Below are 25,899 nucleotides of genomic sequence, written 5' to 3'. Positions count from 1 at the left end.
AGAAATGTGTTCGATGATGCTCTGATGATCATGTCCCGAGAAAAATTTGCACATATTAATGATTAATTTACAAATAGAAGGCAAGAAAAATATCATGTTCCTTTCTTCTTCCTCTAGTCAAAGACATCCTGGAGTCACTTAGAAAGTATGATAGTGAAAATAAAAGACAGAAAAATTGAACAATCATTGATTAAAGTGTGAAAATCACTAGGCAAAAGATATCATCCATTGAAAAGTGTGTGTCGTGCTTAGACCGACATGTGATAGGTTGATGGTTGATAATTTCATCATGTGTTCAACATTATGGACTTCATTCTCATTCCATAATGTTGAACATATTATGTGATAGCTATTTGAAAAGAATCTCGTTCCATAGTTGGCCAATAATAGCCCAAGCGTATGAGTTTTTTTGAAAGGGTAAGACCAATTGAATGAGTGCCACAAATGTCATTATGAACTTCATTCCTTCTCAGATTCTTCTTGCTCAAGACATCTTAAGAGAGTACTGTCTAGACCTCATTTAAAAAGGGTATCCACGACAACAGTATAATGGGAGGATTGGCAAATAAAGTTTCTCTTTTGGTTCTTTAACAAGTCAGGAGGGAGGATATTATCTTTTAGGTATGTATAAGTTTGGCCATAACGGGAGGAATCCTACCCAAAAAGGTGACAAATAGTTTGGGAATCAGGACAATTATGAGCAAGGTAAAACAACTCATCCACCAGGAATTTGTAATGCTCTTGATTTTTCTTTGTCTAAAGTAGAGAAGCAAGTGTTGCCATGGCATCTGCTTCTTTGTTGTCATTCCTTAGAATCTACTCAAAAGTTATTTCGACAAAGTATTTATTGACATCTGTAGCGTCCTAAAATTGTGACACTTACAATTTTGACTGCATTTGGGTCTTCACGATGGCGGCGCAACGTTGAACCTGAATGGAGACCCCGAAACCTGTTTACGACATCAAAAACTGCATCTTTCTGCACCTTGGCCTGATCCTCCTTGCACCCTGCTGTCCCGGGAGGTGGGACCATGGCGCCCAGCGCCCTGGTCCCTGGCCCTATTTTGGGCCCGGTCTCTTGTTGGGCATCGAGTCTTTAAGTTTGCAATTTGGAAAATAATGTTCCTAGGTCGGCCTAAGGTCAGAAAAATCAGTCTCCTAACCCTAATTGACAAGTATATAAACTACATTTCCCCTCCTAGAAAAAGAGGAGAAAAAAAGGAGGAAAAACATATGTATGCAAGAGGCGGAAGCGCTAGACAAACATTCAAACATTCAAGCATTCAAGCATTCCTTCAAGCAATTGAGCATTCTAAGTCTCCATTCAAGGCTAGGTGTTGCATTCAAGACAAGGATTCAACCATTGAAGAGGAGATCACTTACAACATACAACATACAACATCATTACACCTTCGCATATAAGAATACAAACATTCTTACCACAAGGTATCAGTACTTGATTACATTACAAACATTTACATTTACAGCATTTCTCATTTCTTGGTTAATTCCAAAACTGGGGTTTGACCTGAAGGCAAACCCCTCATCCCTAACCCCCCAATCATCCTCTCTTTTCTGTGTGTAGGTTGCAGGTACGCGGCTGTAATTGAAGATCTAGAATCCTTGTGCAGAGATGAACAAATCCCTCTTCGTTTCGCGGATTTTTCGGAGGACCGTGTGCACTCCGGGCGCCATCGTCCCATCAACTTCGGCTCAAATTTGCAGGATAGCTTCGTCTCGACATTTTACTACTAATTTTAGGTCCGTAGCTTCATCCCATGTCCCTATCTCTGTCTACAAGTGAATCTTTCTTACTTTACATACACTCCTAGTTCAATCCTTCTACCTACATTCTTTACAAAAGAGGGTATCCTTGATGTCTCCACCCTTGAAACTCATTTAGAATCCAGTCTTGCATTGTGTGGGATTGGATCTTGTGGGTTTCAACCCCTCTTTTGAATGTAAAGTCTCTCCTAAGTGAAAACCGTCAACCCTAGTGACCTCCTTTCTCTCTCCTTGGAGTGGGGGGAACACCTGGGGTTCGATTTTCTGCTTTACAACATCATCAACCATCTTCTTATAAGGCATTATCTTTTCAACCTTTCTTTGATAATTGTCATTGATTTGATTGATGACAAGCTGAGAGTCTCCAAAGATCTGAAGTTGTGTAATGTTCCATTCTATGGCCATTTTGACCCCTATGACCAAAGCTTCATATTTAGTTGTGTTATTGGTACATGGAAAGCTTAATTTGTATGCCTTTGGAATTGTATGACCTTGTGGTGTGATGAATAGAATGCCTACTCCTGATCCATGTTGTGTACATGAATCATCAAAGTACAATTGCCATATCTTTATGGTGACCGTTAGGATATCAACATCAAGAAATTCAATGTGTAAAGGACGATCATCTTGAAGTGGTGCCTCTGCTAGTTGGTTTGCAATGACTTGCCCCTTGATAGATTTTCTATCCACATACTCAATATAAAACTCGCTTAGGATCATGATCCATTTTTCTAATCTTCCTATTAATGTCGCCTTGTTGAGCAAATACTTCAATGGATCAATTTTAGCAATCAGCTTGATGGATTGAGATAGTAGATAGTGCCTCAATTTTTGAGAAGCAAACACTACCGCCAAGCATGATTTTTCTATTGGTGAATAGTTGAGCTTGTAGCCCACTAATGTTCTACTGATGTAGTAGATATCTTATTCCTTTCCTTCATTATCTTGTTGTGCGAGAAAAACTCCTAATGATACTTTTGTGGTTGATACATATAGTAACAATGGATTTCCTAGAATTGGTGACATTAAGATGGGTGGTTGCATGAGATAGGCCTTGATCTTGTTGAATGTGTCCTCGCATTGATTATCCCATTTGAAAGTAACATTCTTGTGCAATAGATGAGTAAATGGTTGACATTTATCTGCTAGCCGAGCAACAAATCTTCTAATTGACTATAGTCTTCCTTGGAGTGATCTGAGTTGACTGATATTTCTGAGAGATGCCATTTCCATGATTGCCTTGACCTTGGCTGGATCTACTTCAATACCTCAAGCTCAAACAATGTATCCCAATAGCTTACTTGAAGTAACACCAAAGGCACATTTCTTGGGATTGAGCCATAGTTTGTATTGTTCTAGCTGGCCAAAGATATTTTCTAGTATTCCTATATGTTCTTCTTTGTTGTATGATTTTGCCAATATGTCATCCACATAGTCTTCCATGAATGTATGTATCATGTCATGGAATATCATTGTCATGGCTCACTGATATGAAACACCTACATTCTTTAGTCCAAATGGCATGATGTTCCAGTAGAAAGTACCCCATGGACATGTGAAAGTTGTCTTTTTTTGATCTTCAAGAGCTATTTTAATCTAGTTGTATCCTGAGAAACCATCCATTAGAGAAAACATGGAGTGTCCAACAGTTAAATCCACAATGATGTCAATGTTAGGCAAAGGAAAGTCATCCTTTGGACATGCATTATTAAGATCTCTTAAGTCTGTGCATACTTTTATTTTGATGAATAGGCCTTCTCTATTAATTAGAAATATTAAAGTACATATTCACAAAAAAAGGCCCGGGGATACAAGATCACCCCGTGAGAGTCACACGGCCAGCGACTAGAAGCAAAAAAAAAAAAGCTATTCATCAAAAAACTTCCTCAAGTAGCCAAAGTAGTGGTAGCCGAGGGAGGAGGATTAGGATCATCTTTCTTGTCCCATACATCAGTGGGGTCAGGAGTCAGGTCTGGCATAGACCACCCATCTTTAGGATCTTTATCAATTTCTCCTTCTTCCTTCTTGGGAGGCAAGATTGCTAGGGCCAAGCGATGAAATTTGGAAGTGGTGGCAGAGGGCCACCCAGAACCATCACCAGTGGGAGGAGCAAAAGTCATAGGAGCAGCAGAGAGTCACCCCAAGGTAGAGCCACAACATGGCGGAGAAGCCGAGCGAAACCTCCAAGCATCAACTCTCCCACCCGAGGAGTGGTGAGGAGGCTGGCACTGCGGGGTTTGAGAGAAATGAGCAAAAGAAATACGACCGCAATGGCGAACACGAGGTGGAGTACGGTTGGCAGATACAAAATACAACAACACTCTAGAAACTGCACAAGGGGCATTTCCTATTGGCATATGCACACTCCAATGAGACATTGTAAGTGATTGAAGGTTTTGTCATTGATGGCAACCTTGCAATCCTATGGCTCTGGCAAAGCATTATACCGGCAAGGCATTACACCGACAAGTTAGTGCATCGGCATCAGCAGATCACACTCAGGACACTAGCACCAGCACAAAGAAAGGAAGTATACTGGCACAGAGGCCGACAGGATTTTATAATACTATATTTTGTTTATTATTGTAAAAAATTTGTAAGTCGACTTGGCATCTTGTAAAATGACTCTTATATATAAAAGAGATCATTGTAGACATTTTAAAAAGAATGGAAAGAAGTGAATAAAGTAATGTATGCAAATTATTAAGGCAAACATATTATGTGAAATATAGGTTGAAGGGTTTATGTAAGAAGCAGAGCAGCAACTAGTATTGGATCAAGCATTATAGATGCTATTGTAAAGCAGTACAAGATATTGGATTTGTATAATCCACATTGTAAGTTAGTGAGACTTTCCATTGAGCAGTGAGCTCTAGGCAGTTGGCCTTCCTGCATGTGCAGGCCCCTATTGTAAGTAATATTCTCTTATTGGCCAGTGAGTGAATATTGTGGGTCACAAATCCCACCGAGGTTTTTCCCACATCGGGTTTCCTCATTAAATCCTTGTGTTATGGTGTGCTTTTCATGTGGATGTTCTTAATTCTATTTATTACATTATTTCTTGCATACCGGTACACTGTTATAATATGTTCTGCATGTTTTAAGTTAAGAAATTCTAATTACCGATTAGATACTGATTCACCCCCCCCTCTCAATATCTGTGGGATTCCTAACAATTGGTATCAGAGCCTGGTCCTCTATTTTCAGAAGCCTAATAGTTTGGGGAAGATCTTGACACCGGTAAAGATGGAAAATCTGATGAAGCAACTTGAAGGAGCTCTTTTAGACTATGATGCTGAGAAATTGAAAAATATCAAACTAGAAGATGATTTAAGGGTAGCTCTGGATATCATTCAGGAACTTCAAGAGAATCTTACTGTTGCAAGAAATAAGAGAAGAGAACTTTGTCAAAAGTTGCAAAATGAGAATGATAAAAAGGAATCACTTAATGATCAGATAAGCAAGCTGAAACAAGAGAACATGACAACAAAGAATGAGATGCAGGATATGACTATGAGATTTTGTAAAGAGATTGAGGATAGGAAGAATAATAAAGAAGAATTGACTAGAAGACTAAGTGATGCAGCAAATGAAAACACAAGACTTAACTATGAAAATGACATGTTGAAGACAGATTTGATGCACACTCAGAATGACTCCAATGAACTGATGAGACAGAAAGAGGTCCTAGAAAGAGAACTAGAAACTGTAAATCAACATAAAGAAAAATTCAAGAAAAGCTCAAAGGAACTTGGCACCTTGCTGAAGAATCAAAAACCTAAAGGTGACACTTCTGGAATTGGCTTTGAAGTTGGTGAAAGCTCCGGTACTACAAATACTCAGGATCACAGCAAACTGGTAAGACAACCTAATGCTTATAAATTCAATGGAAAATGCTTTAACTGTAATAAGTATGGTCATAGAGCAAATGAATGTAGATCTAGAAATTATCAGAATATCAACACACCCACTGGTCAATGTTCAAAATGCAACAAAGTTGGTCACAACTCTGAAAAATTGCAGAATGAATGTGAGATGTTATTGATGTCATGGAAATGGGGACAAGGCAACAACAAAGTTCAATGTTAATAAGTTAGTTTCAACCATAAAAACAAAACAAAGAACTAAAAACCATTCCAAACATATCAAGAGAGATTTCAAAAAGCATGAAAGAAGTTTAACAAAATAAAAGAAAGGAGAAGAGCCTCCCTAAGATGCTTCCATGATGCCTTTTGATGCTTCTCCCTTGTTTCTCTCCTCTCCAAGTCCCAAATGAGTGTAGCTCTCAGCTTTTAGCACTAGCCATGGATGCCATATGGAGATTCAAGATGGTTGAATATGATAAGCAAATACTATGCAAGAGTAGATAGTGATGCTATGAAAAAGCTCTATGCTAATGCCAGTATAACAACAATACTCTAAATGCTTTTCTTTGCTTGAGGAGAAGGGTTCTATTTATAGAAGAAATGGGGAAATGAAGGGTTAAGATTGAATGGTTTAATCAAGGGCCAAGTTTGAAAGTTGGGGATCCATGTGCACAATTGGCACCAATAAAATGGTGACAAGTGTCAACATAGGATTGGGTTGAGAGAAGAGGTTGGAGGCATTAAAGGCCTGAGAAGACCTCATGGTTATCTAGAAGGTAAGGGTCAAGTCTAAATTAAGATTACCCATTGGATTAAGAGTTAATCCAAAGATAAACCTTTGTGCAAATGATTAAGAGATAATCATGGTCAAAGCATTAATGGCCTGATGAGACCTTTGGGTTGGGTAGAGGTTGAGTCAAAACAAATGTTTTAACCATGTGGGAGGGTTTGAGGTAACCATTAATGGTTATTGGAGACTTTGGGGATTAAGTGGTTGAAGGTTGAAAGCCTTCAATGGTTATCAAAGACTTTGAGGGTTAATTTGTTGAACACACAAAGCATTAATTGCTTTTCAAAGACTTTGGAGTCTTTGAGAAGTGACTCCAATTTGCTTAGGAATGTGACAATATTTAGGGGATGGATTAGGCTAATTATGAAGGGTTTAGAAGAATCTAGAAGGGGTTTAGGCATACAAGTGGATTTTGTAGGAAAATGCAAGTGGGAAAAATTTTGGTATTTTCAATTAAAATAAAATCATTTATTTCAATTAAATGGTGTAATTTGCATTTGGATAAATATTCAAATAAATATTAATTTATTTAAATGAGAAAAATGAAGATAAAGCATTAAAATGCTTGAAGACTTTGAGGGAAACCATTAAAGGCTTGAAGACTTTAAGGAAAACCATTAAAGTCTTAAGAAGATTATAGAAGGAAGCCATCAAGTTTGAAGACTTTAAAGCCATCAAGTTTGAATACTTTAAGGGAAACCATTAAAGGTTTCAAGTGGATGAGGATAAATAGGATTTTAAATAAATAATTTATTTAAAATAGTTGTGCAACTTGCTTTTGTAGGAAAATACAAGTGGGTGGAGGATAAAGGTGATTTAAATAAATTATTTATTTAAAATAATTGTGCAACTTGCTTTTGTAGGAAAATACAAGTGGGTAGAGGATAAAGGTGATTTAAATAAATGTTAATTTATTTAAATGTGAGAGGTGGGATTTTGGGGGATTTAAATAAATATTAATTTATTTAAATGTGAGAGGTGGGATTTTGGGGGATTTAAATAAATATTAATTTATTTAAATGTGAGAGAAGATTTAATTAAATAAATATGATTTATTTATTTAATTAATGGTCTGAATTTGGTTAAGTGAATTAAATCAAATAAATTGAATAATTTATTTAATTAATAGGAGAATAGGGTTAAGATGAATTAATTAAATATTAATTTAATTAATTATTAATTGATGGTTAAATAATCAAATAAATGCTAAGTATTCATTTAATTAAGTGGACAGATTTATGTGACTACATTTGCCCCTCTTTGAGACGGTGCGGTTTATCGCGTTGTTTCAAAGAAAAAAAAATAGGTGTGAAGAAATGCCCCATAAAATGTAAATTTAATGGGTGGTATGCCCCCTCGAGAGATGGGCCGAATGTTTTTTTTTTTTTTTTAAAATCGGGCGATCTCTCGAAAAAGAATGAAAAGTGGAGGGGAGGTAGAATAGAAGAAATTAGAACTAATGATGAAAGAATGGGAGAAAATAGAGTGAATATGAAGAAACAACAAGCCAGCGAGTACCCTGAGGTCATGCAAGAGATACATAGCAGATGTAGTGTGGGGTTTTGATTGATGCTATACAATTGATCAAAATTGGTTGGACAATCTGGTGCAATCGGTTTAATTGCCCCGGTCAAGTCAAAGCGTGACAGTTGATGTCAGTTGGTCGCTTGGACATGATAAAGTCTGAGTAAGTGAATCAAAGTGACCTGATGTGACTTAGACAATTGATGTAATTGCCCGATGAAGTCAAGGTATATGAAGCAAAATACTCGTTGAGACGTAGACAATTGATGTAATTGTCCGTTGGATTGTGTTTGATTGGTTGATCAATTGATAGTGTGTGCATGTGATGGATGGTTGTGGGGAATCATGGCAGCCCCGTTGAGACTAGGTCATTATGATAAATGCCTGATGTAGTCTAAGATTACCATAATCGATTACCTGTTGAGACCCGAAGATACGTGATCAGAGTATCTGTTGATAGTCTAGGTGTGTGGGAGTCGATGTATCTGTGTAGACAGAGTAACTGGCTTGACTTATTGGATGACTTAGGATGGGAAGCGATGAAGGGATTAGGATGATGTTGATGATCAAGATAGGGAGGGTGAGGGGGGATTTGATGTTAGATAGAAGATATGGAGGACTAGGATCGAGTCCTATGGAAGAAGATGAGTAAAATAGAGTATGCATTATTATGACTACGTATGCATGATATGCAGCTATTATGAATGTATGGATGGGTGGAATGCAACGAAATGCAATATATACAAATGAGATGGAATGACGATCCATAGTGCTCTATTTTCATCATTGAGCTTTAAAATGTTGTAAGAAAATACAAGCAACTTGACATAAAGATTCAAGATGACCAAAGTATTTCTTACATGGATTTTTATATAGCAAGTTAATACAAGCAACTTGATATAATGGATCAAGCTGACCTGAGTATTGCTTGCGGAACAGATAAGGATTATCTCCTTTCATGCATGACTTGGAACGTCCTCCTTGATCTTAGGCTGATCATATCCTGAGACAAGTGCATACCGTAATAAGAGATAAAACCTTTATCCAGTTTGGATGAGGTAGGAGGAACCAAAGAAAGAGAATTGTACCTGCAAACAAACAATATATACATAAAGAATAAAGAATATGGATCCTTGGTAATGGTTCATGCTCATATGGTCGAGGTATACGCTGTAGTCAGCAAGCCGTAATGATCTATGACTGCATTTTGCATAAGATCATGTAGCTTGGTGAACTTCCCATGTAGACACCATTAGTACATGCCCCAGTACTTCATTGGAAGTAATGCGCAAACGATACAAAACAATGCTAAAAGATCCCGATACAGATAAACAAATGATTGTACTCATAAATCAACCAAGTATTTGATAGCTTAACATAATTTTCTTGTTAAAGAAAATGTCATCTTGTCTTTGTTTTGATAAGGAAGGATGCATCCTTGTTTAAGACAGTTTGGATTGTTGATGTTGATTGTGTTGGTCGAGTGATAAGTGGTCATTTGTGTGAGTATTTTGTATCTGATCGGATGAATATGTACAAGGTGTTGTCATGTTTTTTGGGTGATTTTTGATGGTTTTTCGATGTTTTTGGATTTTGTGTAATAGTTTTTGAATGTTTTTGGATTTTGTGAGTCATTTTTGAATGTTTTTGGATTTTGCGAGACATTTTTGAATGTTTTTGTATTTTGCGAGACATTTTCCAATGTTTTTGTATTTTGTGAGACATTTTCCAATGTTTTTGGTATTTTGATGATTGCTTTGAATGAAGAACTTAATGAATCATAAGACAATGTAGAATCCACTTCCATCAATAGTTTAAAGGCATTGCCCCCAGTTTTAGACATGACTTATGAAGAAGCAGGACGCAAGATGCATGAAGTATTTATCATAATTGTAGAGAAATAACAAGCCATGGTTTTCCGGATGGATGGATGTATGTATGAAGTAGATGTGATCGCAACAAGTTTGAAAGACAATGGAGCCATAGCCTTTACGAGTGGCGCCTGTTTGCCAGGTTTTCACCACCGTACTTACCCAAGGTGCCACCGGAGTGGTTGTTCACCGTTTGGATGCATGATTTTTCTTTACTTTTTTTGAATGTTTTTGTATTTTCTTCAGGACATTTTTCTGAATGTTTTTGATATTTTCTGATATGTAGGGGAGCCTGATGCTCTGTATACCTTAGGTATAAAACCGTTTGAGGTGCATGCTGTTGATTGGATCTGCGAGCGGTTCTCCTTCTGATGTAGCCAACTGATATGCCCCAGACCCGAATACAGCAGTGACAACATATGGGCCCAACCAGTTTGATTCAAACTTGCCTTGATGTTCTCTGTTTGGTTGGTTGCGAGGATTTTCTCGAAGAACAAGATCACCTACCTCAAATGTACGAGATCTAACTCGGTGATTGTAGCTTCTACTCATGCGCTGCTGATAGGCTTTGAGGTGATTGTATGCAACTTGTCGCTTCTCATCTAGTAACTCTAAGTCTTGAAGACGGGATACTCTGTATGCTTCATCATCGATGAGATTGTGCAATGAAACTCGTAAGGATGGTATATCGACCTCAATAGGTAAGATAGCTTCAGCACCATAGACCAATGAATAAGGAGTTGCACCTGTAGGGGTCCGAATGCTAGTTCGATATGCCCATAGCGCTGGATTCAATTGAACATGCCAATCACGGCCAGCATCATTGACTGTCTTCTTTAGGATCCTCAATATGTTTTTATTGGATGCTTCGGCCTGACCATTGCCTTGTGGGTAATAGGGAGTGGAAAAGCGGTGTTGGATATGAAATTTCTCACAAAGCTCACGGACATCCTGATTTTTGAAAGGAAGACCGTTATCTGTGACAATGGACATGGGCACACCATACCGGCAGATGATGTAATTGAGGATGAATGAGGCGATCTGCTTGCCGGTGACTTGGGTAAGTGGAACAGCTTCGATCCACTTGGTGAAATATTCGGTGGCGGTAATAATGAATTTATGGCCATTGGATGAAGATGGATGGATTTTACCCACAAGATCAAGACCCCATTGACAAAAAGGCCATGGTGTTGTGATTGGTTGCAGTTCTTGAGCTGGTGCATGTATTAGGTCGCCATGAACTTGACATTTTTTGCACTTCCTGACAAAGTAGTAGGAATCCTTTTCCATAGATGGCCAATAGTATCCAGCTCGCATGATCTTCTTGGCTAGTGATGGACCACTTGAGTGAGTCCCGCAAATTCCTTCATGTACCTCTTCCAAAGCCTTTGTTATCTCACCTTGTTCTAGACATCGAAGGAGAGTACCATCAAGACCGCGTCGGTATAGGGTTTCGGCAATAATGGTATATCGAGCAGTTTGGCGAATGAAGGTTTTACGTTGGTTATTTGATTGGTTAGGAGGAAGGGTGTGATCACGGAGATAGGTGTAGAACTCACCATACCATGGGGATTCTGAACCGACAAGGCGACATATCATCTCGGATTCAGGGATATCATAAGCGGGGATCCAAAGTTGTTCTACCAAGAACTCGTAGCGTGTTGAATTCTGTGGAAGATCTAGTAGAGATGCGATGGTAGCCATAGCGTCAGCAGCTTGATTCTGATCTCTTGGTATCTGCTCAAAAGTGATAGTAGTAAATGATGTCTTTAGATTGTCCACCATTTGCTTGTATGGTATGAGTTTATCATCTTTGGTCTGATACTCATCTGTTGCTTGTCGAATGACTAGTTGGGAATCGCCATATACTTGCAATTCTTTTAATTTCCATTGTATGGCTAATCTGAGTCCTGTGATCAAGGCCTCATACTCTGCTATGTTGTTTGTGCATGGAAATGTGAGCCTGTAAGACTTCGGGATGCTATCACCTTGAGGTGTGATAAATAGAATGCCTGCCCCCGAGCCGTGCCTAGTGTATGAACCATCAAAATATAGTTTCCATGGTTGTGCTGTTGTGATCATGAATATCTCTTCATCTGGAAAATTGGAAATGAGAGGATGATCGCCTATGAGTGGCGCATCGGCCAACTGATCTGCAATAACTTGACCTTTGATAGCTTTACGGTCCACGTACTCGATGTCAAATTCACTTAGAATCATCACCCATTTGGCCAAGCGACCTGTCAATGCTGCTTTGCTGAGTAAATACTTGAGTGGATCAATCTTTGCAATGAGTTGTACCTTGTGTGTTAACAGATAGTGCCTCAATTTAGTGGCTGCCAAGATTACTGCTAGGCAAGCTCGCTCAATAGGTGTGTAATTGAGTTCATAGCCAACTAGTGTACGAGAGATGTAGTATATAGCACACTCTTTGCCTTCTGCATTATGTTGTGCCAGTAGCACACCCAGTGCTGTACTTGTCGCTGAGATATAAAGTAACAATGGTCTACTTGGATCTGGTGGCATCAGCAATGGTGGATTCATGAGATAGTTTTTAAGTGCCTGAAATGCTTGCTGGCATTTGTCATCCCACTGAAAGCGGATGTTCTTGTGTAGCAAGTGTGTGAATGGGTGACACTTATCAGCCAATTGTGCAATGAATCTTTGGATGGATTGAAGCCGTCCTTGTAGTGTCCTTAGCTGACTGATATTCTTTGGAGGTGGCATGTCCATGATTGCCTTAACCTTTGCTGGATCGACCTCAATACCTTTGCTTGAGACAATGTATCCTAAAAGCTTCCCGGAGGTCACTCCAAAGACACATTTCTTTGGGTTGAGTCGAACATGGTATTGTTCCAGTCTATCAAAGATTTGATCTAAGATGTGAAGATGTCCTTCTCTAGTAAGTGATTTTGCTAGTAAATCATCCACATAATCTTCCATCATAGTATGCATCATGTCATGGAAGATGGTGGTCATTGCTCTTTGATAGGTTGCTCCTGCATTCTTTAGACCGAAAGGCATTACATTCCAGCAGTATGTGCCCCATGGACATGTGAAGGCTGTCTTATGTTGGTCCTCTGGTGCGATCTTTATTTGATTGTATCCTGAAAAGCCATCCATGAGTGAAAGCATGGCATGTCCTGCTGTCAAATCTACTATGATGTCAATATTTGGTAGAGGGAAGTCATCCTTAGGACATGCTTTATTTAGATCTCTGAAGTCTGTACAAATGCAGATGCCCCCTTTTGGTTTGCCAACTGGCACAATATTGGAGATCCATTCTGCATAATCAATTGGTCTAATGAAACCAACATCCAGGAGTTTCTTGAGTTCTATTTTGACTAGCACGGCAATCTGAGGATGCATCTTACGAAGCTTCTGCTTGACAGGTTTGGCTCCTTTTGCTACTGTGAGATGATGCATGACTAAATCAGGATCAAGCCCAGGCATGTCTGCATATGACCATGCAAAGTTGATCTGACGCTGTTGGAAGAACTCTATAAATTGAGGCTATTCCTCTGGAGTGAGAAGAGATGCCAGATGTATGATATGAGGGTTTTCAGGAGTCCCCACATTGTATTCTTTAGTCTCCTCAATGAGAATCGTCGATCGTTCCTGTTGTGTACTAGCAGGGAGAATGTCAAACCCTTCATCCTCAAGTGCCTTAGAGAGGTTTTCACCATTGGATACGCTCTTTCTTTTTACTTTTGTTGGATCAAACAGTGCCACAGTGTGGTTTTCACTGGAAGATCCATGTTTTAATGTTATATTTTTGCAGCTGAAGGGTTTGGCATCCGCCCCGAAGTATGCTGCGCTATTAAGTTCAATGGCGAATCCAGCTTTGTGATCCCCGCTTGGTAGATTATCCCTTAATTCCAAAAAGTCAATGATAGCCTCATCGTTTTGGAAGAGGTCAAGACATGGGGGATTTGGTTGGTTCCATTCGATGAGTTCAGGGTGGATAATGGGCATTACTTCATCGATTAAGTTAAGTGCGGGAGATGTATCAGTGAGGGTTAAGACAGTGTGGTGAAGGTCGTTGATGGTACTCTCCCTATCAGAATCCGGCGTAGGATGAGATGTAGGGTCTGTGGAAGATGTTTCCAGCTCAGGTACCCAAGTGGTCTTTATCTGTGCTTCTCCGTAAACAGGAATGTCTTTGCGTGGCGGAGGTGGTGACGTGTCTTCCTCATCTGAAGTGTTAAGCTGTACAGAATCAAATTCCCACTCATGTGAGTCGGTCTTTGAATCACTTTCCAGCATCCGATTGCTATACCATACTGGGATGTCGCTGGAGTTGAATACTGCAGGTGTGATTGGTTTATGTACCTTTGAGGTGATCGGTGCTGCAGGAACTGTGATGGGGTTTAAAGGTTTTGTCACTGGAAGTATCGACAGTGTTGATTTAGTGGCTTCTATTGGAACGGCTGGTGCCATAGATGCTGCTACGGGTTCCAATATAGTTGCTGCTATGAATGGTTTTATTGATGTGATGACTGCTGTGGATGGGATTACTAGTTCGATTGGTGGGATTTTTGGCACTGATGACGGTTGCGGTGGGTTTGTGAGCCTCGATGGGGCAGTGACAATATTGCTTGATGGTGCTTTGATTATGAAAGGTGTCCTCTTTACAGTAGGTGGGCAAAATGGTTTGCTAGGTTTTCCTTTAAATCTGAGTTTAGGAAGGATCTCTTTTTCAAAGCCTAGGCCTGTATTACCTTTGGGCTTGAACTCTGGCAGCAGCGGTTCATGTCGTCCTTGTTTACAGTATCCCAAAGCACTCTGACCATCATATCCCATTCTTTGCATAATGAGGAGGCCTTTGCCATACTGTTCTGTAGGAAGTGTAACTCGCGGTATGTCAGTGGTGATGGGATCTTTATAGATCCAGTCCGCTAGGTCCTCATCTTGTGTTTCTTCCTCTTGACTCCTTCCAAGGATGAAAGGCGTTAAGGCACATGCAGGCATGTTTAGTGGTTGCTGGAGTAACTGTTGTGGTTTACCATGTGTTCTAGGAGAAGTAGGCATTTGTCCCACACAAAAGAGCTGACTCAAGTTGTATTCTCCAGGACCTTCCTCTGCGACTTTCATCTTAAGCTTTTCTTGCTTGGGTATAGGAGTGTTTGAACTGGCAAGAGAGGCGGGATTTACATATGATGTGGAGGAAATGGCTTCCCTATTATTAGGAACAGTAATCTCTGGTTGATGGCTGATATTATGGCAAAAAGCAAAAGGATTTGCATCACCCAGGATTGTGATCTCTGCACCATTATGTGGGAACTTGATACATTGATGGTAGGTAGATGGAACGGCTTGCATGGCATGTATCCAAGGTCTTCCTAATAATAGATTATATGGCAGAGGAAGGTCCAGAACCTGACAAATGATATGCTTTACCACAGGGCCCACTCAGATTGGTAGTACCACAGCTCCTTTGGATGAATGCTCTGCATCATCATAGGCCTTGATGGTGATCTTCTTGCGAGGATCCACTGATTCTATTGCATATCCCAATGCTGTGACCAACTGTAGTGTACAAATGTTTAGGCCTGCTCCATTATCGATCAAGACTCGCTTGATCCTGTGTTGGTTGACAAAGCCTTCAATGTGGAGTGAGGCGTTATGAGGTTGTTGGAAAGAAGAGTTGTCACTTTCAGAAAAAGTGAGACAAGGTGATGAATTTAGATTTCCAACCATGGCTTGAAATTGGTCCGTGTTTAGGTTTGCAGGGACTGACGCCTCTTGGAGTGCGTGATCCAAGATTGTTTTATGAGAGGGTGACAGACCCAAAAGCTCCAAAATGGATATAAGTGCAGGGGTTTTGTCTAATTGTTCCACAAGATTATATTGCTTCGGGACAGAGGTGGTGCCCTGTGGAGCTGCCTTTATGGTAACTTTGTCGTGACGTGTAACAACATTGCAATTTGAGGTGGGATTTTTGAAGGTTATAGTTGCAATTTGTTCACTGGCATCATATAGGTGATTTACAGTGTAGTTATACGCAGCCTGCGTATAGTCAGTGGTATCGGTGCCTCGCCGAGAAGTGGAAGGACCCCTTTGATCTTGTGATGGAAGTGGATCCTTGAACATGAGATGATCATTATTGGTCGTTTTGGGGTCATGTCCTTCAATTTCAATTTCTCCTCGATCAATAAGATCCTGAATGAGATCCTTCAATCGGTGACAATTACTTGTCTTGTGTCCTCGTCCTTGATGGAACTCACAGTGTTCAGTATCTCTCCACCATGCTGGTTTGACCTGAGGCTCATAGTTGGATAGTTTAGGTAGAGTGACCAAATTCTGAGAAAGGAGTTGTCGCAACACTGTTTCAATGGGTTCCCCTAAGGGAGTGTATGTGCGTTTTTGTTTTTGTGGATGAGGTCTTGGTTCATCATGAGATGTGATGCGACCTTGATTAGGAGGAACATTTGTGTATTATTTTGAGGTGGAGGATTTTGTCCTGCAAACTGAACCATAGGTTGTGCATTTTGGACAGTCCTGGCATCCACAACTCCATCATTGACAATATTCTTATTCTTGTTCTAGAAGTTCGGTTTATCGCTATTGAAGCGCGGGCGAGGAGCATCTTTTGGTTCATTAAAGATTTTGATGAGTCCTTTTTTGATGAGTGCCCTTTCACATTTTATACCCTTGGTAATCATATCGTTAAAGGAGTCTGTGTCTTTGACATCCAGGTGAAATTCCATTTCTTCGTTTAAGTTGGAAATGAAAATTTCCACTAGTTCTCATTCAGGTAACTGAAGAGAACGTCTGCTAGACATTTGGCACCATCGTTGCAGGAATACTGAGAATAATTCCCCTGGTTTTTGTTTTGTGTTGCATAGATCAGCCATGGTGATGTCGCATTCAATGTTATGAGAGTAATGAGATAGGAACTTCTGGATGAGTTCCTCAAATGTTCTAATGCCACCTGGTAGTCGGGAAAACCATGATGTGGTGGTTCCTCCCAAGCTTTGGGGAAAAAGGCGCATTAGGTATGTGTCCTCATAAGCGACTTCGAGACAAGCGGAATGAAATTCTCGGACATGATCGCGGGGATCTCCCTTTCCTCTATATTTTTCGAATTTTGGTGTTTCGAACACGCGTGGAAAGGGTGGCATATAAAGATTCCTATCAAAAGGATAGGGACAAATGTCGTTAAGTGAGAATTGATTGGTTTTAACACCACTATGAAGTTGTTGGGCGAGATTCTCGACTTGTTGCCGCAACATCTCCATTTCATTTGGAGGAGGAGGTGGTGGGTTACCTCGAGGGATGTTATATCTGATGTGATTTCTACCTCTTTCCTCCTCATGGCGACTTTGTCTTTCTGATGCTTGTCTTAATTGGGCAAGATCAAAGTCTGAGGGGAGTTTGGCTCCTTCTTGAGCGAGTCTTAAAAAGTGAGCATCCGCATTGCTCCTTAATATTTCATCAAATAATCTGTTAAAATGAGGGTTATGCTGAACCCTTTCGATTGTTGAAGGAGTGGGAGTACTTGGGTTTTCGTCATTCACATTTCCTCCAAGTGCTTCTTGAAATTCATTGAGGTTGTCCTCTTCTTCCTCAATTTCTATTTCTCGTTGCCTTGATCGTGATCGGGTTTGAGCCATTTTGTTTGCAAGTTTGTTTTGAAGTTGATTGAAGATGATGATGAGTTGGTGATGAAATGAAAGATTGATGGTTGGTGGATTGTAGATCTCTAGCACTCTAAAGGTAAATGTAACCAGAATTCTTTCTTTGAATTGCTTGTTTGTTTTGATGATTTTGGATGTGATAAGGTGTAGAGAAATCTGAGATGTGTTACAGATTTTGACTACCTAGTAATGAGAGGATTCACTCATGAACTAGTTTTAACCTGCGTAGATGTGTCTCTTAGGATGAGCTTATCCTAGATGTAGAAACAATCTAAAAGTGATGTGATGTGTTTGATTTCAAGCAATATCTAAAAAGGAATCGTGGGACAAGAACCTCTTAATGTTTTGAGAGTTGGGATGGATTGATGATGAAGTGATGATGTATGAGTGGGATGATGGATGAAAATGTTTTCAACTTTCAATAAAAACTTTGTATCACAAATGGGACAAACTCTTCTTCTTCCCTTTCAGACGTTGGTGGCACTTCTCGAGCTGTGTTGTAGGTGATACAGATGTTTGGGAAGAAATTGGGATTAATCTTTCCTCCTTGATTTTTGTGATAACTCAGAGCTCTATATTGCATAAAAGCTCTGCGGTTCAATGATTCTGAATCAAACTCGTTTGTTTTACCTTGAAGGTATAGACGCATGCGATGTAGAAAGACTCTATGGGAGACAAAGATTTGTCGATTGATATAGAAGAATTTCCTCCTTTTGATTAAAGCCTTTGAGCTTAGTGGTCTCCTTTTCAAGGTGATACTCTGATGACACTTCTTCTTTCGCAAGATGTGAAGAATGGTCATAAATTTTTGACTCTTTGTTTGTTTGCACTTTGTTTTTGGTATTTTTGGTTGTGTTGATAGATGTTGGATGAATACTTTGTTTTTGGGATTGATTTTCTGATTTTTCTTTGACAAGAAAACAAAGCAAGCACACAAACACAAGATTGTAGCCTCAAAGGCACAAATGAGTATGGGTCTAGATCAACCCAATTCTTGGACTTGTTTTTGACCCTTCCTTTAGATGTATTTTAAGGTGTATTTCCAAAGCCTGAAGTCGGCTCAATTCGCACTAGGTCTGTAAAACGAACACACTTCAAAGACTTTTTATCCCTAAGGTCAAATGGCCAGTTGTGATAAATTTAGCCCATATCTTGATATTTCTTCGACTTTGGTACTACATACCTTATGAATCCCGCCGTGGCAGGTAAGGATGTGATATACTAAGTCTTGCACGAGCATAACAAATAGATGATCCCTATGATGGGGGAGTCACCACTTTTATCAAGCCACAAGTGACTTTTCAAAAAGCTATGTTTCTACTCAAGGAAATATGTATGGTGAGTATCTTGGGAGCAAAACCTTCTATGCTCTTGCACTAAATTATACCTCAAATATCCTCATTCAATAGAACAGGTGGGCTACTACTTAAAGGTGTTTAGTCATGTTCGATGGCTTTGGACATAAGTTCATTCTGCAGTGACTCACTTAAGAGCCTTGTAACTGGTGGTGGGGCCCATTTGTCCTTTCGGCCAGTTACACTGTAGGAACAGCTATACCCAAGGCTACAGCTTTCGCTCTCACCTGATTTCTATAGCGGCTCGAAGGATTTACCGCTCGAGGTCGTTCCCAAGAGTATCGATCCCTTGGCAGGCCTCTCTTAAAAAGATAAAATTTGAGCGTTATTAACACTTTTCTCTTGCACCTAGGACCACGAGAGCCAAGGGAGAGGATAGTGTGTGTTAGAGGTAGGACCACTCGACCAACTCTTTTGCACAAGTGTGCCAAACACAAAATTCACTTGTTCCTTTTAATTTGTCATCGCAATGATTTTCTATCTATTTGGAGATGTTGCTCCAACAATCATGGTGTTCTTTTTAATTTTCAAAGGCAATTGTTGGAGTAAACTAGAATTTGAAAATCCTGGTCAACTTAATGAAAAACACGTTTGCATGAAGTAAAATTGCTTTAAAAATGAGACAAGTTGATTGTGAATTTTATTTGCACCAAAAATGGAAGTGTGGATTGTAAGTTTTATCTTGATGCAAGAAATAAAATTTGCCTTGTTGATTTTAAGCACCAAAAGAATTTGTTCCTAACTTTGCAACAAAAAAATTTGCGTGTTTGTTTTTGTGATTCTTTTTAACTTTGAACAAGTGTGATTCTTTTTTAGAGCTCCAAACGAAAGATATGGTTCTTTTTAAAACTCCAAATGAAAGTGTAGTTGATTTTAACCCAAAAGGAAAATGAATTTATTTTATCCTAACTTGAAAGACAAAGTTAGCAATATGAACAAATTTATTTCCTAAGCTAAAATTGCTAAAAATAATGCTATTGTAGGGGTTAGTTAAAACCTGCACAAAAGATAATTAGTTAGAAAAATCTGCATGTTTTGGTGGGCTTCTACAAGCCTAAAATTTTTGGTTTTCGGTTACAAGGAATTTTCTTACAACTCTTTGTTACAATAGCTCTACTCTGTGTGAAAACAGAAGTGCTATTTAACATGAAAGAGCAACATTATAGACAATAGCGTTAAAGTATCAATTTGCGAAGGTGCTAAATTGAGAAGAAAAATGCAAGAGAATGACCTGTGTGTCAATTAAAACATTCAAAAGTTAGTAGTCTTCAAAATGATTGCTCTTTGATTCACGTCGGGTTCACCAAATGATGTCATGGAAATGGGGACAAGGCAACAACAAAGTTCAATGTTAATAAGTTAGTTTCAACCATAAAAACAAAACAAAGAACTAAAAACCATTCCAAACATATCAAGAGAGATTTCAAAAAGCATGAAAGAAGTTTAACAAAATAAAAGAAAGGAGAAGAGCCTCCCTAAGATGCTTCCATGATGCCTTTTGATTCTTCTCCCTTGTTTCTCTCCTCTCCAAGTCCCAAATGAGTGTAGCTCTCAGCTTTTAGCACTAGCCATGGATGCCATATGGAGATTCAAGATGGTTGAATATGATAAGAAAATACTATGCAAGAGTAGATAGTGATGCTATGAAAAAGCTCTATGCTAATGCCAGTATAACAACAATACTCTAAATGCTTTTCTTTGCTTGAGGAGAAGGGTTCTATTTATAGAAGAAATGGGGAAATGAAGGGTTAAGATTGAATGGTTTAATCAAGGGCCAAGTTTGAAAGTTGGGGATCCATGTGCACAATTGGCACCAATAAAATGGTGACAAGTGTCAACATAGGATTGGGTTGAGAGAAGAGGTTGGAGGCATTAAAGGCCTGAGAAGACCTCATGGTTATCTAGAAGGTAAGGGTCAAGTCTAAATTAAGATTACCCATTGGATTAAGAGTTAATCCAAGGATAAACCTTTGTGCAAATGATTAAGAGATAATCATGGTCAAAGCATTAATGGCCTGATGAGACCTTTGGGTTGGGTAGAGGTTGAGTCAAAACAAATGTTTTAACCATGTGGGAGGGTTTGAGGTAACCATTAATGGTTATTGGAGACTTTGGGGATTAAGTGGTTGAAGGTTGAAAGCCTTCAATGGTTATCAAAGACTTTGAGGGTTAATTTGTTGAACACACAAAGCATTAATTGCTTTTCAAAGACTTTGGAGTCTTTGAGAAGTGACTCCAATTTGCTTAGGAATGTGACAATATTTAGGGGATGGATTAGGCTAATTATGAAGGGTTTAGAAGAATCTAGAAGGGGTTTAGGCATACAAGTGGATTTTGTAGGAAAATGCAAGTGGGAGAAATTTTGGTATTTTCAATTAAAATAAAATCATTTATTTCAATTAAATGGTGTAATTTGCATTTGGATAAATATTCAAATAAATATTAATTTATTTAAATGAGAAAAATGAAGATAAAGCATTAAAATGCTTGAAGACTTTGAGGGAAACCATTAAAGGCTTGAAGACTTTAAGGAAAACCATTAAAGTCTTAAGAAGATTATAGAAGGAAGCCATCAAGTTTGAAGACTTTAAAGCCATCAAGTTTGAATACTTTAAGGGAAACCATTAAAGGTTTCAAGTGGGTGAGGATAAATAGGATTTTAAATAAATAATTTATTTAAAATAGTTGTGCAACTTGCTTTTGTAGGAAAATACAAGTGGGTGGAGGATAAAGGTGATTTAAATAAATTATTTATTTAAAATAATTGTGCAACTTGCTTTTGTAGGAAAATACAAGTGGGTAGAGGATAAAGGTGATTTAAATAAATGTTAATTTATTTAAATGTGAGAGGTGGGATTTTGGGGGATTTAAATAAATATTAATTTATTTAAATGTGAGAGGTGGGATTTTGGGGGATTTAAATAAATATTAATTTATTTAAATGTGAGAGAAGATTTAATTAAATAAATATGATTTATTTATTTAATTAATGGTCTGAATTTGGTTAAGTGAATTAAATCAAATAAATTGAATAATTTATTTAATTAATAGGAGAATAGGGTTAAGATGAATTAATTAAATATTAATTTAATTAATTATTAATTGATGGTTAAATAATCAAATAAATACTAAGTATTCATTTAATTAAGTGGACAGATTTATGTGACTACAGTTATGTTTGTGGAAGATTTGGACATTTATCTAACCAATGCAGAACACAAACTAACATAGGTTATGGGAAAGCTATTCAGAAGAATAATGTGACTTGTTATGAATGTAACAAGATTGGGAATATTGCAAAATTTTGTAGAAGTAAAGGATCACCGGTAGACAACAAAAGTTCTAGCTTGAAGGGTAAAGAAAAAGTTGAAGAGGTTAAGCAAGAATTCTCAAAACAATGGATTAGAAAAGTTGATCTAAACATTGGGAATACTCCTCCACTGGTAGAACCAGTCAATGCTTCACTGACAGGATAGAGTGATGCTTCACCGGCAGACAAAGCAGTGCTCCACCAGCAGGAAGTTCTTCATCTAATTGAAGGAAGTTTCCTTGAGGGTTTGGCAATCTAATGACACATATGCTATTATCCCCTCGGTTAGAGATAAGAAGTTGGAAATTACTTATTACCGGTAGACAATGTTAAGTGAATACTTAACTGGCATGCATTTAATGTGGTGGATGGTGAAAAGACACTATAAATTTGAGGTTTTGGCTCCATTTCATTTCACCAATATTTCAAACTTACAAAGAGTGCGAAGATTCTGAGCTAAGACATTCCGAGCTAAGAGGTAAGAACACTCCAAGCAATCATCCATCCTAAAGGTAGTAAAAGGTATTTTATCATGGCATCCACCTCTACAATTGAATATATAGCAAACCCTACTGTTGTCGAAGTCATAAAAAGACCTAGGCCTGTATTTCAATTAGTTCCCGAGGTAGCAAAGAAAGATGATACCTTAGGTGCTTTTTCTCAAATTCCTAAGGGAGTTGTCTATGCTGAAGACCCCAGAATTTACATTCACTGTAACATTGAGGAACTAGGAGATGAAGAGATTAAAACCATGTTTAAAACTGTGATATGTGATAAAACTGGCAATGTAAAAGATAAACATAAGATCATTGAAACCCTAGATTTACAGAGATCCTTAGCATTCCTGAATTTCCCAAGGATGTGATTAGGATAGTCTTAAGCAGGGTACATGGTGAATTTTTCTGGTTAGATGCAATCCACAAAATCACTAAGGAAGCTGTGAAAGCTATCATAGGGTTACCAACCACCGGTAAAAGGCCAGACAAAACTAAGAAGTTTTCCAATGACCTAGTTACTCAGTTAACTGGTGCCACATCCGATAAAAGGTCCTTAAGAGTAAATGATGTAACAAACATTAATGTGAGATTTATCAGCATGATATTAGGGTATAAAGCTACTCATGCAAATAGACTTAATTCAGTTTCAAGTTTATGCATTAAGAGTGCTTATGATATGGTCACAGATAATGCAAAGATTGATGTATGTGACTGGTTGAAGGACGAATTAATTGACAACTTAGGCAAGATTAAGAAAGACAAGAAAGGAACTTTCAGGTTTAGAAATCTGCTAGTATGTATGATGCTACATATAACCAAACAGGTTCCCAGTATAGGCTACAAATAACTTGGATATGATATACCGGTAGGCAAACAGTTAACAGAACTATTCAATAATATGGGAGAAAACAAGGAAAACAATATCCATGATTTCTTTCAAGCACTAAAGGTCAAAATGAAGAAAAGAATCTGATTATCACAAAAGATTGTTGACAAATATAAGCATGAAATATACTTTGTAATCAAGAAGGATGAGATCTAGATGGAAGCAGTCATCCCTAGGACAGTTTGGGTAACAGAAATGGGTTATGAAATAGATGATCATATAATTGAAACATATAGCACTTCTGGAAGCCCCTAAAGAACCTAAGGAAGAAGTATTTGGTAGTGTAGAAGCTATTGAAAGCCAAATACAATCCAAGAAAAGAGTGAAAAAGGTTGAGGCAGTTGTAAGAAAAGGTTCCAGATAGGCAAAGGCCATTAAAGAAGATGTGTTAAAACAAACTGGTATAACAGAGGATGAGTTAGCAGCTCCACAACCTGAAACTCACCTATCACTGGTAGGTACTTCTTCGGAGAGTGACATGCCTGCAACTTTCAAAAGAGTTGTAAGGAAAAGAGATTTCTCACTGGCAACCACACCCTCACCTAGGAGGACAAGACAAAAACAACAAGCAATGAGATCTCCGGTAAGAAAGGCTACACCAAAGAAGAAGAAACTGACACCCAAAAAGAAGAAGAGGACAAAAAAGGACTTGGCCCCTCTTGATATACTATTGAATGAAATTACAGAGGAAGGCAAATTGAAGAATATAGAGAAAATATATGACACTCTGGCAATAGATGAAAAATAACAAGTAGAAAATAGTGTTATATTACATATGGATATGTATAAGAAATTTTTGATGAAAGTAGTAAATGAAATTCCAGATGAACTATTTAAGAGACTGGAAGCAAGAAGACAAGCAATAATAGAACTAGACAAAAAAATAAAGATAGAGAAGCTACTTGTTGTATATCTAGTAAATTCACCTGAAGAAATTGATGACTTAATTGCTTAAGCCAACCGGTCAGTATTTTCTACTACACACCAACACATTGCTTTAATGGTTGGAAGAGTTAATGAGGTGACTGAGGAGACAAAAAATGGATGGGATATATTCCTAGTTGAAAAAGAAAAATAGGAAGAATATAGGAACCCCAAACCTATAAAGGTATATCAGAAAGAAAGAGACAAGGGTAAAGGTAAAGTTGGTGGACTACCTTGTATCAAGGTTAAAGACAGCTCACCCCCACCTCCTTTGATTACTCCACTAGTAAAAACAACAGCTACAGAAGATCAACCAGCAACCGAGAGTATGGATGTAGAGAATGGTAATCCTAATCCTAAAGTCTTATATACTGTGGATGTTGATACTCAAAAGATCAACATTATGGTAGACAAAGATACAACTGATAAGATTGACATGGCTAGTGAGCCTCCGGTAGCAGAGCAAACTGATAACACACAAGAGAAACCGACAGATGACAAAGAGAAAAAGGTAGAGACTCAGACTCAGACTGAGACAATGCAACAAACAAAGAAAAAAATAGAGAAAAAGGCTCCTGAATAGGAACAGCAACAAGAATAGGAATAGAAGGAAATAGTGCCACCGGCAACTGGAGAAGCAGAAAAACCATTGCTTAAGGAAATGCAGACACAAATAGACCTACCAGAGGTCAATACAAGCTTGGTTACTTCCACTAGCAGTACTCAGAATCTAGGTTCATCATCAGGCTACAAATCAACTAATATGACTGAGGTAATATTAGATTCAATTAAAAAGATAACAAACTGCAGCTCACAAGCTTATAAGGCAATAGATGATACCATACCAATTTTGAAGGTAATTGCTCCTAACTGTAATATAGACAATAAAGATTCTTTAGGAAAACTTGATACCTTATGTAAATATATCACAGAAAACATTCAGAAAATAAAGAGACATTGAAGGATAAAGTAGAAATTGAAAAGCAGAAATTCTTTGATGAGCAAATAAAGAAGTGTAACAGAGATTTTGACACACTTCTATCAGAATTGTGTAATTTATTGAAAGAGTACAAGACTCTATACAAAGACACCTGTAAGACAAACTTTTTGACTGTAGATATAGATAAAAAGATGAGCAAGGTACAGGATGAAATCAATAAACTTGCAGATAATTTTGTTAACTCACCTGATACACTATCAGTTTTTGAGGAGAAGATAACAAATTTTGAAGAAGAATTACTTAAATTAGAAAGAGAAAAAGAGAGAATAGTGAATAAGGCAAAACATCTAAGATTAAAACTGAGTCCAAGATTGGACTATCTAGCATCATTGTAGAAGGAAGTATCTGAGGCACTAATACAGGGATAGAAAACATCGGCAGAGCATTTGCAACATCTCACCGGTACAGTTAAGAGAACAGAGACAACAATAAGAGATAGTAAAAAGTTTAT

The sequence above is a fragment of the Cryptomeria japonica genome, chromosome 3 (genome assembly GCF_030272615.1).
Source record: "Cryptomeria japonica chromosome 3, Sugi_1.0, whole genome shotgun sequence".
NCBI lineage: Eukaryota > Viridiplantae > Streptophyta > Pinopsida > Cupressales > Cupressaceae > Cryptomeria > Cryptomeria japonica.
This window is presented reverse-complemented; position numbering follows the sequence as displayed.